This window comes from Rhinatrema bivittatum, chromosome 17 (assembly GCF_901001135.1).
Source record: "Rhinatrema bivittatum chromosome 17, aRhiBiv1.1, whole genome shotgun sequence".
Lineage (NCBI taxonomy): Eukaryota > Metazoa > Chordata > Amphibia > Gymnophiona > Rhinatrematidae > Rhinatrema > Rhinatrema bivittatum.
Genome location: NC_042631.1, coordinates 13,532,856 through 13,549,262, shown reverse-complemented (window position 1 = coordinate 13,549,262; position 16,407 = coordinate 13,532,856). Strand labels below are relative to the sequence as shown.

The 16,407-nt window shown below is 43.9% G+C and overlaps 1 long non-coding RNA gene across 1 annotated transcript in view; it reads left to right on the top strand.

The window, feature by feature from the left end:
* Positions 1 to 15,292, top strand: part of LOC115079528 — a 28,064-nt gene extending 12,772 nt beyond the window's left edge. The window contains exons 4-5 of the long non-coding RNA XR_003853312.1: positions 3,424 to 3,593; positions 14,534 to 15,292. This is a non-coding gene — a long non-coding RNA (uncharacterized LOC115079528). The remainder of the gene's footprint in view (positions 1 to 3,423; positions 3,594 to 14,533) is intronic.
* Positions 15,293 to 16,407: the final 1,115 nt, after the last annotated feature.

The following is a 16,407-nucleotide window of genomic DNA, read 5'->3' as shown; positions in this document are numbered from 1 at the left end:
AAACAATATGATTAATCTTTAAAGCATACGAGGATCCCCTGAAATGAATACAGGATGCCCACAAATTAAACAAAAATATTTTTTTTCATTTGTTTGTATTTCACATTCAGGTCTATGGCCCATTGAAATGTGCTGCCTCCAAAAAAATTCCTTAGTGAGGTGGTAGCCTGACAGACATGAGGTTGGAGAAGAGGGCAAATAGATAGGACAGATGACCAATCAAGGGGAAACTGCCCTACTCCTGACAATATACCTTGGGGGTCTTACTACTGCCATACTCGTCTCCATATATTAGGGGTCTTGATGCTGCGCTGCCTTGCTGCTTTACTTCTTATACTGCACTTGGGGGTCTTGTTGCCATGCCTCTGATGCTATACTTAGGGTCTTGCTGACACTTTTTGCTTTGCTGCCATACCCCTGATGTACAACTGTGGGGGATCTTATAACCGCTTAACATTGCTGCAATGCTCTAGACTCTACGCCTTAGGGGTCTTTCTGCCATTCTTCCATGCTGCCCTGATGCTACACCTTTAGGGTCTTGCTGCCACTCTGCCTTCCTGCCACCCATACCTCTGATGTTTGCTGCCACTTGTCCTTGCTGTTATACTTCTTATGCTATCCTTGGGGGTCTTGATGCTTCTCTGCCTTGCTGCTGTACCTCATATGCTACACTTCAGGGTCTTTCTCCCATTCTACTTTGCCGCCATACCCTTGGGGTTCTTTTAACCACTCTGCCTTGCTGTAATACCACCTAAACTATACCTTAGGGGGGTTTTTTCTGACACTCAGCCTTGCTGCCATACCCCAAACTCTATATCTCAGGGTGTTCTTGTCACCATGGTTGGCTGTTTTATACCTCCCATTGTGCTTTTGGGGGTCTTCATGCCACACTTTGTGCTGCTTGTCCTTATGTCAGTGCCTGGAGGTTTTCTGCACCTTTTGCTGCTTTGTTCTCCCTTCATGGTGCCATGGATGTTCACATTTGCCCCTTTCGTGCTGCCTTTGGGAGTTCATGCCCTCGTTGGAAGCCTTGGGCTATCCTTGACACTCTTGTAACTGCTTTGCTCCTCTGACAGTTCCTTGGAGAACTCCTGCCTCTGCTGGTACTCCTGCCTCTGCCGGTACTCCTGCCTCTGCTGGTATCCTTTTACTCCTTTATAATGCCTTTGGCTATTCATATCACTTTTGGTGCTACTTTGCCAAAAAATCTTGGTGCCTTGGAGTTTTCTTGCCCCCTTCTGATATCGTCTGCCTACAAGTTTCATTGTAATTAGAAAACCCCAATTTTGAAGCTCAAAATAGTCTTCATTGCTTCCCTCATGGATTGTAATGGGGAAACAAAATGAATAAATAAAACATTTTTTTTTCATTGGAAACTAATGAAAGAAATAGACATGACCTACAAAACAAATGAACAAACCAAAATGAAAATTTTGCCTCTGCCCTTCTTTCCTTCTCAGTTTCATCTATAAGCCCCCTGATACTGGAATTTAATCCATGAGAAACCGCTGGACAGACAGACAGATACTACAGGCCAGGTTTAGCATGTTTTTCCAATTGGCACATGAAGCACTGAATTTCCTTTAAAGTTTCATAAGGCAATAGAGAAATTAAGGGCTTCCTTGAAGTTTCTATTCTCTTGTTTTGCTTTTTTTTTTTTTTTTCTCTCAAGACTCAATATCTTTTCATACTTATTCAAAGAAGGCTATGGACCTTGCATTTTAAGCTGGACCTCCATCATAGTTTTAACACATTGTGCGTCAAGCCCAAGGTTCAACCAATATTAGCAGGAATTTTGGGCTTCCGTCCCAGTCTTCCCCCTAAAGATACCCTGGTGAATTCGCACTCTATTTCTGATATACAGTGCTGGGAAAGAGGGCCATTGTTGGCTTCTTGGTTGGTCTTTTGCGGCTTCCTTCTTGGCCTTATTATAGCCCTAATTTTGTCCCCTTTAGATTGGCCTTGTTTATTGATATTAATATTTTATATAAAAATTTAATATTTAACTTTAGTATTTAATATTTAATGCCCTGCATTCTACATTTGGATGTCTCTCTTATAGATGTGTTTAGAGTTCTTTAGTTATGTAAACTGTCTAGCTCCCTTTACTTCCAGTAAAAGAGAGTTTTAGCATTATTCATTGTTGATGCATTTTATCTTGATTCAAAATAAATACTTGGTGACATCTCCTTTTGTATGCAACGTTTGGCTGCTCGCGGGATGGCCCCTTGAGTAGCCTCACTCACCCCAATGCCAGCAAGCCACTCAAGACACCGCCATTCCATGATCCCCCAATGCTGCCTTCTCTGGGCATGCATGTGCGCCGCAGATTGGCTTAAGGTCCCGTGGCAGGAACAGCAGCCCAGACATTGCTTGTTGACATCGGTGCAGCTGGGTATGAAAACCCCAGCTGCGCTTCCTGCTGATGCCTCAGCAGCAAGTCCTCCTGCAGCCTTGCAATTTGTGTTGCTTCTCCTGCCATGTTCCTGTCTCTGCCTTGCCTTGCCCTGTCCCAGTCCTCAGCCTGCCTGATCACCTGGTACTGACTTCTGCTATGGCCTTGGACCATCTTCTTGCCTGCCACCTGGGAGTGACCTCTGCTACAGACCCCTGAATTCTCTTTGATCGCTGCCTGACCTGACCTTTGGCCTGAACCTGGTAACTAACTGATCACTGCCTACCCTGACCTTAGCCTGGCTCTGAACTCTCTCTCTCTCTCTCTCTCTCTGATACCCTCAAGGGCACTCTCCTAAGTCCTGCCAACTCTTGGAACCCAAAGACTCAACCTGCGGGGAATGGGGCTGGTATAGGTGACAAGCCAGGGGCATGTTCACCTACTAGGCTACATAAACCATGCTGCAGCACAAGGGCTCAAACGTCACAGTCTGCTGAGGCCATGAGCTCGGGGGACCCGCTGCGTCCAGCAGCTGTCTCTTCTCCAAGCTGAACAGCCCTAACCTCTTCAGCCTTTCCTCATAGGGAAGCTGTTCCATCCCCTTTATCATTTTGGTTGCCCTTCTCTGTACCTTCTCCATCACAATTATATCTTTTTTGAGATGTGGCGACCAGAATTGTACACAGTATTCAAGGTGAGGTCTCACCATGGAGCGATATAGAGGCATTATGACATTTTCCGTTTTATTAACCACGGGTATCATAATAAAACTTAGCTAAAGTAGGCATTGGTGGTGATGAGAAGGTTAGAAATAAGGTCCTGCACCTTATTCTACGTCAAGCTGGAAAGACGCCTGGGTTCTAGGTGGCCACTTGACCTCTACCCTGCCTTGCCTGAATTTCTAATTCGAAGAGCCAGGTAATAAGTCTAAATAATAAATACATTCCCATTTTAATTTTTTTTTTCTTATCCTTTGAATGCAATTTTTTAAATTTAAAAAAAGCATGATTTCTTTCTTTTTAATAAAGGTGGGGATTTCAACCAGGAGCACTCCATGACGGATGAATCTGCGGAAGCGTGAAACCCAGCCATGCATCACAATTACTCCTACCCTGCCATGACAACTGGAATGAGGAGCCTCTTGTTTGCATCTCAAGCTTTTCACACATTCCAGAGAAATTGCTAAAAAGAACTCAAGGTAAATCTGACCAAGTACTTCCTCACCTTCCCAAGTATTGTCCTTGCTTCCTCCAGTGTCATGCAGATGTGGGTAGAAGTCTGCAGAGTGTGTCTGGATATCTGGAGCATTATTCCATAATACATGTTTTCTTTTCCTAAGCATTTCACCGTTTGCTATTAGGCAAAGATGCTGCACACCAAGTGCAGTTATGTATATTCCAGGAAAATATTTTCCAATTAATGCATTCCTTTGCTGCTCTCCTACACATGTTATCCATTTGTATGAAAGAAACTTTATTTACCATCGGGCCGATACAGTACAGTGCGCTCTGGCGGAGCGCACTGTTAGCCCGGGTTTGGACGCACGTTTTTGACACGCTAGCTTTACCCCTTATTCAGTAAGGGGTAATAGCGCGTTGAAAACACGCGTCCAACCTCCCCGAAACTAATAGCACCCGCAACATGCAAATGAATGTTGATGGCCCTATTAGTTATTCCCGCGCAATACAGAAAGTAAAATGTGCAGCCAAGCCGCACATTTTACTTTCAGAAATTAACGCCTGCCCAAAGGCTGGCGTTAATTTCTGCCGGCCCTGGGAAAGTGCACAGAAAAGCAGAAAAAACTGCTTTTCTGTACACCCTCCGACTTAATATCATAGCGATATTAAATCGGAGGCTCCAAAATTTGAAAAAAATCAAAAATTTAAAAAAAAATTTTTAAATCAGCCGGTGGCCCGCAGGTCGGAAGACGGACACTCAATTTAGCCGGCATCCATTTTCCAAACCCGTAGCTGTCAGCGGGCTCAAGAACCGACGCCGGAAAAATAGAGCGTCGGCTGTCAAACCCGCTGACAGCCGCCGCTCCTGCCCTAATTTGCATCTTCTTCCCCCCTCTTGCCCGCTCTCCCGTGACTTTTACTGAATCGGCCCGCATATTTGGAAACCATCAAAGTGCTTAAGCAACACATCGGTGAACATGCCTGGCCTATTTACAACACAAACTTTGCAACTTTACACTGCCTTTTAAGGTGCTTTGGTGCTAAAATGTATGTTACTTTGTTTTGCATGTAGTCATTAAAAATATTACCTTAAATATAAAACAGCACTTAAAGTGTGATGCATTAATTTCTTTAGCACAGGCTGTAGAATGTATCTTAAAGAGAACTGAACGTGCTATTAGCATGCATACAAACTACAAATGTACAGTGTCTACATGCTACTTCCGGCTGAGACCTAAATAGCATGTACAAGCTAAACAGCATTTGCAACCCTCATAGCTCAGCCCTATTGCTGCAAACTGATTAAAAAAAAAGGTAGCCTGGTACATGAGGCTGGTTGTCAGTGCTGAGGAAGGAAATGGGAAAAGATCTGGACCCTGGGACAGGAGGTGAAAAAAGAGATTTCTAGGAGGTGGAAAAGCAGACCATCAGCATACGCCTCTGCTGCCTGCCAGAGAAGTAGAGGTGTAGGAATGGGAAGAGGAATCAGGGCAGGGAGGCGAAGGCATTATCCTGTATGCTGTACCACGCATCCTCGGGTGCCAGAGCCTTACCCTCACGCACAGCATTCAGCCTGGAGAGTCTGCATCAGATGCTGCTTTGGCCAGCTCCGGCTCATCCATCCCATTCATGCCTGGCACCAGCATGGGAAAATCCTACCTCCCTGAGCACCCTGTAGGGTTGGGGTCAGGAGTGGCCTTTATCCCTGTGGGGGCAAGCTACAGATACTGGGAGGAAGGGAGGTTGTAACTAGAGTCCTGGCTGAGGAAGGACAAACTATTCCCTTGAGATTTTTCCAGGGTGTGCACTACTAACGTGGAGCATTTAACATTGCAAAGCTGCTTGGGGGGGGGGGGGGGGGGGGGGGGGGGGAAATCACCATCATATGCTGTTTGCCCTCTCCTCCTGTTTCTCTCATGGTGCTGACGCCAGGGACCTGAACTCATCTTTCTCTTCTCCCCTCCTTTCATTTGCTGTCTCTCTCTTTCCCCAGCATCTGCCCCCTTGCCTATTTCTCTCTCTAGTGCTTCCTCTGCTGCTTTTTAATTCTTTCCCACCTCCCTCAGCTGACCTAACTGAGTGACAGGAGCCCATCGAGCTTCTGCCAACTACTCTGCACCATCTGTGCTGGCAGCATGAGCATTTTCAAAACTCTACAGGCTGGCATTTCCTGACTGTTGATCTCACGATGCATGAGATCAGCGACCAGGAAGTGCCAGCCTTTGAGCTTTGAAAATATTTGTGCAGGCGGCACAGACAGTGCAGAACAGTCGGCAGTGACTAGAAAGCCTCTTTACCCCCCTCTCTCTTCTATCCCCACGACGGTCTGACGGCACAGGTTGCATGTCTTGGTTGACGGCATGCGTGGCTGCACCAACGTACACCTTAGCGTGGACATGGATCTCAAAGCTCTGAGAAAGAGTTGTGCAGTTAAATACAAAGGTTGGTTCACTTTTACTTTACTGTGATATTTCAGATACCAGGCATCCCGGATTACAAGAAACATTAAAATATTAGGCAAAGAAACAAATAGTGCAAATAATTTGTGAAACAATACTGCAATGGAAATTTAAAAAGCAGCAAATGCATCCAATATATTGAATAAACAAATTATTTACCCAGAGTAGGGGGAGTTAGGCTTCCCCATAGGAGATACAGAGGAACATGTCAGAGATAGGAGGTTTAGGGAGAGTAGTAGTCACTTAGGAGGGTGGGTCATGAGGCTAGCACCATGTAACTGGTGGCTCCATGAGTCACTGGCAAGGCCGTTCTTAGTGGGGAAGGGGGAAATGCAATTGCCCCGGGCTCTGCACCACTGGGGCAGCCCTTCTCAGTGTCACATCATTAGGCCTGTCCATGGCCAGGAGAGCAGGTCAGGTGCTTCTATCCCACTTCTCCCTCCTGCACTGGTCAAATACTGATCTGACCCGCATGGAAGAGAAAGAAGTCCATGTAGCAGGAGCAGCTAAAGGGGCATCAGTCCTGCTCTCCTACTGGCCAGGTCACAAAACAAGAGAGACCTCCTGGAGGCTGGAGGAGCAGTTTTCTAGCTGACAAATCAGGGAATGGGGAGGGGATAGCGGAGACTGAGGGATGAAGTTGGAGGGGGAAGTGAAATGGTGGGGACTGAAGGTTGGGATTAGGAAGCATGGCTGTTTATATTTGGGGGGGGGGGGGATTGAAATTGGTGCAACTGCCCAACATCTCTTTCAATGGGCCAGGACCTGCTGTAGAGCTCAGGTATAGAGAGGACCAATTGTTCTTTAATCTTGGAGGGAGGAGGGGGCCTGCTGTGGGCCCTGCAGCCCCCTAGGTTTAGCCCTGATTACTGGGGAGAGGGGTGTCAAAAGGAGCTTTTGGAATTTTGCTGGACAGGCATTGCCCAACGAACCAATGAGGGGCAGCCAAGGGGCCGAGGCTCTAGATAGGGTTGTTGGCCACTCTTTTCCGATCACTAAAAAGCAGAGGGATTTTGTGGGGTCCTAAGGTGTTGAGATCCACGCTGGGGTCCTGATTCCAAGCTAGAAGGAAGAAAGGGAAGGCCTGGTGAAGGAACTGATGCAGCAATCTGTGAATAACTTTGGGAAACGAGAAGAGGCTTCTCTCTAGGGTCTGAAGCGTCAGAGGCCTTTGGGGGAGCATCGGGAGATCCCAGAGTTCTGGAAGCCGATGTCAACAGCAGAGAGAGCAATAAGCTTGGGCCCCCTTTTTTTTTCCCCTTAGGCTTTTTAGTCCAATTTTTTTTTTCACTTTGGTGATTATTTTGGTTCAAATAAATGAAACGAACCAAAATAAGCATCAAAGTGAAAAAAGAAATCCAAATGAAAAAAAATATTTACATGCCTAGGCCTTAAGTATCTGGATCTCTACAGTTCTGAGTGCAATTTGAAATCATAGAGAGAGATTTATTTTATTAAGAATTGAAGTACTTTTGGCAGTAAGAATTCTGTGGAATTTTGAACTTTTTTTTTTTTATGTTAACTCTGTAATTTTGGGGGATGCGTAACATTTTTGTTCACATCCTGGGCTGCTATGAATGGATGTATTTCTGTGTTTAACTGTTGCCTTAATACTGAGCTCCTTACAAAGCTTTATAGTCCATGGGGTGAGCAGGCAGCGATTCAGAGGACAAGTAAAGGTAGGGAAAGTTTTATTATTGGTTGAAAATAAGATTGAAAGTATGAGTTTTTGAATTTTAACGCTATTCATTTTTGGAGCTAATATATCTAAGTGGTGGCTAATATCTAATGAGTGGAATGAAACAAGTACATCTTAATCAGTTGTTTTCTCTTTCGAAAAGTACAAAGACCAGGGGACACACAATGAAGCTCTAGAATTCGTTGCCAGAGGATGTGGTGAAAGCTATTAGTGTAGCTTCATTTAAAAAAGGTTTGAACAGGTTCCTTGAGGAAAAGTCCAATAACCATTCTTAAGGTAGAGTTGCGGAAATCCACTGCTTATTCTTGGGATTCGTGCTCCATTTTGTTACATTAAAGAGGGTGCTTAGATTCCCATTTCACATCCCTGGTTGGAAGCTTGCCTCTGGCCAGGGTGCTGTTGGAGTTTGCATTGACAGATTATATGAATTCAGATCAGGAGTTTTTCTATTACTGAGTTTAGGATGACCTTTCTTTAATTACAAGTGACAGAGCTGTGAATGAGTCATACAGGATCAGGCCTAATGAATGAAAATAGACACCGAGTTATACCCTTAGCACCTTTCCATATTCTGCTTATGGAACATGGTACAAACTCATTTTTCATCCAGAAACATAATTTAAAAAAAAAAAAAAGAAAATTGTGTCCATTGTATACTGTGCAACATTTTAAAAGTACATATAACAAGCAGCACAGTTCACCCCATTTCATTCCAAGACTTGACCTAACTTAGGGGGTCATTTTCCTAAGCGATCACGTGCAAAAAGTCCATTAAATGGGGGCGGCGTCAAGACCAGAACAGGAGGAGTCGGGGCGGACGTCGTGAGGACATCGCGGACAGCGAAAGGGTAAGAACCCTTTTCGCTGCCAATTTCGCGCCCAATTGCACCACCTTTTATGACGGCGCTATTGGGCGCGAAAGCCGGCAGCGATCGCACTGCAGAGGTGCAATCGCTGTCTGCTTTCGCAGGCCCACCCGCCGCTTCACACCCCCCCCCCCCCATACCGCACGATTCAAAGAGCCCAGTGGTATTAGAGAATCCAGGCCAAAGTGACATAATAATGACGCAGAAAAAACTAAATGGTCTGCCCAGCCAGTCTCTTATCGTATTAACTGCCGCTCCATGCAGGTTACCCCCATGTTTCTCTTAAGGAAAGTAACTGCCGCTCTGTACTGGCTACCCACAAGCCTAATCTTAAGGATAGTAATACTCACAGTCAAAACCAAGCAACTGTCAAACCCATAACAACATTTCTGCTAGCAAAACTTCTACGTGGCGAGCAGCCTTCTTGGTAATTCAGACAGTGCGGCTTGATCTGTTTTGCTTTTGGACTTGACTGTAGAAGCCGTCCCTGTGCTTTTTCCCCTAACGTCTGCGTATCAGTACTCCAGACCATAAAAGTCGGGGCCCAGCGTGGGCTGTCGTCTGAATCCAATTCCCCTCTCTTCCCATAGAAGCGGAGAGCAAATGTCGCAGTTGTGTCACAAGCATCAAGGCCAATTGGTTAAAGGTAGGTGTCCCCTGCATTCTGATCCTAGGAAAAGGCACAGGTCCCAAATGCATTAAAGGTCATCCAATAAAAATTTCTCACCTAAAAACTAACCTCTTCCTTTGGTACCAGGGCTGGGATCTGGTACTATGAGCTTTCATGTGCAGCCACGCAGGGGTTTTTATGCCTCGCTCCATCCCACCTAAGTCCTTTCATTGTGGCCGCAGTCCTCAGCCAGGAGCCTGCAATCATAGGCTCTGTATCCAGCCACTGGGGGGGGGTCCTTCTGCCTATAACTCAGGGGCTGTCCTTCTGCCTATAACTCAGGGGCTGTAAATGCTGCCTCTGTGGCATTTCTAGCCCTGACCCACCCAGGGCAGAGATGGCCTGGTCCTAGTGATCAAAACGCACCTCCTTCTGCATGGCACTGCACATCACTGCCGCTGCGGCACCGGAATGGCCCCCTTTCTGGACGGTTCTCTTGAACCTCTGGGAGCGGGTACGTTAACAAGCCAAGATGATCTCTCATTTGCTGAACCTGACGGGTCCGTATTCACTGGGATAGCACACAAAATATCTGACACACGTTGCATGTGTCAGACCATTTCTGTATGAAATCATTTTGGGGACTGTTCCAAGCAAACCTACTCACAATGGTGCAGGGGAGTAGCAACTGGTAAACAGATTATTTCCAAAATAGTGATTATAGCAACGTCCTTCTTAACTGATAGCAGAGAGTATTAATACTTCTTCTTGTATACTTTGGAATTAGTTCATAGTTCACAGAAGAGACAGTAGAGCTTCAATGCATTCAGTCATTTTTATATCCTGATTTTTTGTGAAAATGCTCAAAACAGGTTCTAACAAATTTTATAAAATTACAGATATACAATTTAATTTCAAAATTTCATCAGCAAATGATACAAGAAATTCAACAACATGTAATCAGCCACCATTAGGACAGACGACACTGCAGCACATTTCTGGTGCCTTGAATACAAATAAGGTTCTGAAAGGGAGAAGGGAAAACCTGTTGATTAGATATCAGATGTTCATCTCAATCCATGTCCTATGTGATGGTGTCTAAAGAGGGCTGATTCAACATTGATCTTGAGCCTCAAGTCTTCCAGCTTCCAATTAACAATTCATTGGGGTTTTTCAGTCCCACACTGGTATCCTCTGATTGTGATCCATCATTAATATTGTGTGGAGTGTGGTTTGTATAAGAACACAAGAGCATGCCATACTGGGTCAGACCAAGGGTCCATCAAGCCCAGGATCCTGTTTCCAAAAGTGGCCAATCCAGGCCATAAGAACCTGGCAAGTACCCAAAAACTGTCTATTTCATGTTACCTTTGCTAGTAATAGCAGTGGCTATTTTCTAAGTCAACTTAATTAATAGCAGGTAATGGACTTCTCCTCCAAGAACTTATCCAATCCTTTTTTAAACACAGCTACACTAACTGCACTAACCACGTCCTCTGGCAACAAATTCCAGAGTTTAATTGTGCGTTGAGTGAAAAAGAACTTTCTCCGATTAGTTTTAAATGTGCCACATGCTAACTTCATAGAGTGCCCCCTAGTCTATTATCCGAAAGCGTAAATAACCGATTCACATCTACTCGTTCTAGACCTCTCATGATTTTAAACACCTCTATCATATCCGCCCTGTCTCTTCTCCAAGCTGAAAAGTCCTAACCTCTTTAGTCTTTCCTCATAGGGGAGCTGTTCCATTCCCCTTATCATTTTGGTCACCCTTCTCTGTGATATGCAAATAATGATTTCCTGAGTAGCAGGCCATTTGGATTGGCTTAAAGCTGAGAGCTGAAGGCAGAGGATTGTAATGACATTCCTTGCCACTCTTTCTGTATGGTATGTTAACATTTAGGAAAAGTGATCGGAAATCTTGGATATGCTGATTGTGATCTAAGAAGCTCTCAACTAGTGACACACGATTCACTTTGAATTCCCTCCCAGTCCGGCACTAGGGGGAGATTTCAGTGGGGGATCCTGTTTCATTTTGATTTTTTTTTTTGTTTTGTTTTTCTTATTTGTGGTGTTTGTTTTTTTTATTTATTTGAAATGAAATAAAAAGAGCTTTAAAAAAAAAAAAACGAACAAGAAAAATGTAAGCCCACAGCCCTATTGTTAACAGGAATTACATTCATAATGTTAATAGTCTAACTGACCATTACATTCCCATCATCATCCATACAGTAATAAATAGCTGAAAATTGGGAAGAAGTCAGCTAGAGCAGCAGAAGAAGCTGCCCAGGCATCAATGGTGACACAGAGCTCTTCAGCCTGATGAAATCCATGAGCGATTCGTAACTGTGGCGTGTGTCATGAACTTAGGCGATAACAAGGATTGGAAACTGCTTTGCATTTGCCAAAATTTCGCCTTCTTGCCTCTTTGGTCGGCATCCATCCCCAGAAGTCATGGATGGATATCAAGATTCTGGTGTCGTGTGCTGCTTGATTAAAAATCTTAAATCCATCGGTAGGAAAACTGGACATTGCTGCAGTGTCCCTGGCGGAAGACCTTGGGCTTTATTCACAACTTTGATCTCATTCTGCGCCTATGGGGGGGTGGAACAAACAAACCCTGATTGTTGCATAAGGGTGCCCTTCGCTTCTGAGCTCTTTGCCATTTCCATGATGGCTGAAATGTCTGACAGTGAAGACTTTTTTTATATTTGGGAACTCTGCTTCATCGATGTCTTGAAGGGCAGCTTGGAAAGCGAAATCCCACCCAGTGCAAAGATAGCTCCTTGGAAGACATTCTCCCAAACAGAAGGCTGCGGGCCATGTCACCGCTGTTATCGTCGTCCTCCTCCTCCTCCTTTTCCCTGGCTCTCAGACCCAAGTACGTCTTGTGAAACAGAATGTGCTCCTACATAATCCCAGAGTAAGAAACAGGCACGGTGACATCAGCAGCCAGAGCAGCTGCAGCAAAAAAAAAAAAATGTTATTGTAACATTTTCCCATTAAAAAATTTTTTTTAGCACATTTGCCAGTGTTATATCACCAGCCTTGATTCTGGCTAATACCATTTTCCCGTAAGGATGCATCGGCGGCGGCAGGCGCACAGCACAAAGGAGATTTCCATCATTCGTGTAGAGGTTCGCAAAGCGTCCCCAGTTACTGGGGCGTCGGGCTTTTAACTTCCTGACCGGGCAGGAGCAATTCTCCAGTAAACTCCTGCCTTGCTGCTGCTAGGGGAAAGGGCCTCGGCCTGCCAGCACCATTTCCAATAGCAGCGGAGGGACTGGAAACGTGGGGGACGAACTGAAGGGGGGGGGGGGTGTGGGCGAGGGGTTTTCTGTTTTTGGTTGCATGGAACATATGTCCCTCCCTGGTATTCCCCAAAATCCCAGATTATGCAGTAAACACATTTTTACACTTTAGCATTTTACAACACTAAGGAGCATTTCACCACCACTGACTCTGAGATCAGCAAGCATTCAATCAGTGTTGCTTTAAGTTTTTTTTTTCTAGTCTAGGCTGGTACAGACTGATTAATTGAACCCACCTGCAAAGTAACTTCCTCTTCGTAGACAGAGTTCTTGGATCCATAAAACAGCTTTTAGAAAGAGTGAACCGTATTTAAGAAAGACATTACCACAGTGCCACAAAATGAGGTTTGCTTATCTAGGCAGCACTTTTTAAATAATTCATTTTAAAAACTAAGACTAAACATTCTATTCAGTTTACGCTAACGACCACTACTACTATAATCCTCTAAAGACTTCAACCATGGCAAATGTCAATCTTTTTGTGCCATTTAAACCATACAAAAAAAAATAAATTTCATAATTAATGAAATATGTATTAACCTCAATATAAATGATATCTTTCCAGTGTTCTCCACTTTTCCATTGTTCTGTTGGTGTGCAGGTTGAAGCATTTTTTGTACACTGCACAGGCTAGGAAGAGGGAGTTAATTGATGGGTCACTGCGTACTGGAAAAAGATAACTTGGATTTAAATGCTTTCTGCAATTTGCATTTTTGATTTTATCAGGTGAAAGAGCAAAATAAAACTATTATCCAGTTAAAATAAAGACGCACACCCCTCTCCTCTTTCCAACCGGCTGGAGCTCAGAGAACCTGATGGGACTGGCAGGTTTCTCTGGCCCACGTAGTTCCTCACTCCCAGGGATAAGCAGTGGCTTTCCCAGTCTACCTTAGAAATAGTATTTTATGGGCTTTTCCTCTAAGAATTGATTAGCTAACTTCATGGAGTGCCCCCTGGTCCTTTTATTATCAGAGAGTAAAATTACTGATTTACATTAACCTGTTCAGGTCCTCTCATGATTTTGTAGACCTCTATCATATCCCCCCTCAGTCGTAGCTTCTCCAAACTGAACAGCCCTAACCTCTTTAGCGTTTTCTCACAGGGAAGCAGTCCCATGCCCCTTATTTTGTTCACCCTTCTCTGCACTTTCTCCAGTGCAACTATATCTTTTTTTGAGATGCGGCGACCAGAATTGCACACAGTATTCAAGGTGTGCTCTCACCATGGAGCGATAGAGGCATTATGACATCCTCCGTTTTAATCACCATTTCCTTCTTAACAACTCCTAACATTGTTTGCTTTTTTGATCACCACAGCACACCGAGCTGATGATTTCAATGTATTATCCACTAAGATGCCTAGATCTCTTTCTTGGGTGGTAACTCTTGAACATAAGAAATTGCCATGCTGGGTCAGACCAAGGGTCCATCAAGCCCAGCATCCTGTTTCCCAACAGTGGCCAATCCAAGTCACAAGTACCTGGCAAGTACCCAAGCAATAAGTAGATCCCATGCTACTAATGCCAGTAATATCAGTGACTATTCCCTAAGCCAACTCCCTAAGCCAGCAGTTTGTGGACTTCTCTTTCAGGAACTAATCCAAACCTTTTTTTTTAACCCAGCTACACTAACTGCCCTAACCACATCCTTTGGCAACAAATTCCAGAGCATATATCATAGAATTTTTCAAAAGCCCATTCACACTCAGAAAACCTTTTGAAAATTATGTCTTATTGAGCCAATTTTCAAAGGAATTACACATGTAAAAGAAGCAATTTTCAAAAGTCCATTTCTGTGTATAAAACCCATTTTACGCATGAATCGGTCATGCACTTTTCTACAGGGCCATATGTGTGGGCAAAGCACTACTTTCCCTACAGAAGACCCTTTGAAAATTACTCTATGAGACATGAAGTAGTCCATGTCAGTAATGCAAGCACTTTTGGTGGTTTCATGAAAGTTTAATCTTCTTCTGTACTAACTGATTTTTTTTTTTTTTTCATTTTTCACATACAGAATAACATCTTTGTGCTCAAAATACAATAAAAACAAGAAAGAAGAAGCAGAAGTATCGTGCGGAACCAGGAAGCAAGAATAAATATACTGTGTCTGAGACAAGCCCAGGCTTTTATATTTAACTGGAACCTTTTGTAGAGCATCCCAGGCACCGTATATGGGCAGGAAGGATGTCAATGCATGGGGGTGCCTGGCAGTAGCTTGGCTGTCCTATCGCAGTTTGCTTCGAGCTGAAGTAGGGGGGCCTGCCTGAGACTTTTACCTGCAAAGGTACAGCTTGGGGCTTTTTACTGGGTCATGTCAGAGGGCAGCACATGATGTCCGAGGATTGCCTCTCACCTCCCTTGCTAACCTGTAAGAGAGGGGGGGGGGGGGGGGGTGGAAGGCATTTTGAAATCTCCTCGGGTAATTTAATGCACATACGTTTTATCCGCTTCAAAGCTGGTACCAAGCGCGTAGGTACCAAGGAACTCTCGTCCCTCTGCAGCAACTTTCCCTTTGACAATTAGCTTGCAGGCTTGCAAGGATGAAGGTATCTTGAAATGTGCCCAATAAACTTCATATTAAAAGCTATGCAATGAAGCATTGGGAATATATGTTTCAGTGCAGGTGGTCATTAGAGCTTCTGATCTGCTGCTGCTTCTGTACTTGAGGGTTCATCTTTTATATTTGCTATGTCACTAGGTTACTGGGAGGACAATTTTAAAAAGTTATTTATGTGAGCAATTGGCATTTTACCCACATAAATTAACTGCCATATTCTGCATTTTGGAGAGGTATTCACGGGGGGGGGGGGGGGGTGCTCTTTTGGACAGGATTGGAAAGTATTATGAACAGATTATATTTTTAAGCCCACAGACATTATTTTCTGTGAAAAATCTAGAGGTACAAAAAGCTGGCGCAAAACTCCACATGCATTTATTATTTAAAAGTTGTATAGCCTGCATGGCAAATTTCAAAGGAAACTCTTTCCTTTTGAAATTATGCATAAAGTCCACAAGTGAAAAGAACCCCCAGACACCTATATGACCCATGTAATGGTTAATAATGTTGTGTATCCTTTCTGGATGATACAGTCTAGGCAGCATCCTACTGGTAAATCCTTTCTATTTGGATTGTAGAACTGTGCGTAGCCTTTATCTAAGGTTTCTGCTGATGGCTTATCTTCACTGAACTCCTCCCTCCAGCCTGGGTCTCTAATGCTTTATCTTATTAACAACCACTAAACAACATTCGTTCATGAAAACAAATTCATACTGCTTGTATTCTGACAGACACGACATACGCTCGCCACCCAATGTGTGTATGTGTTCTGGATAAGAACAGCCCACAAGAGGGACATCCAACACAGTCAGAACGAGAGGAGACAAAGCAGATGGCAGGGCCCATGAGTGTAATGAGAGAAAACGCACTACCTTTCATATACATTAGACAGGACTAAAGACAAAATGATTGGTATATAGGCACTAGGCAGCACAAGCAGCTTATGTCTGAATACAACTTTTCAACTCTAGTGGCTGGAGAGGCTTTGATACAATTTACAAATTGTTTTACAATGCTCTTTCAGACAATTCAAGTGATCTAGAAATGATATTCCCATTACAATGTATATGTTGATGTAAACTGTGGACCTCCAAAATTCACAGGCTGTGATAGTTTTGATGATGTGATTTATAGTCTAAGGATATGTGTAGGTACAGCTATATATACACGTGTATGTGTATTTATCTCCATTCATGCATGGAATCTGTAAACCTCCTGCTCGTCATTTGTTGATTTATATTGTAACTTAACTGTATTTGCTACCATCATGCATACTCTTTAATCATCACCAAACGCTCTGTGAATCAGGTTTACTAAGTCCTTTCAGTAGG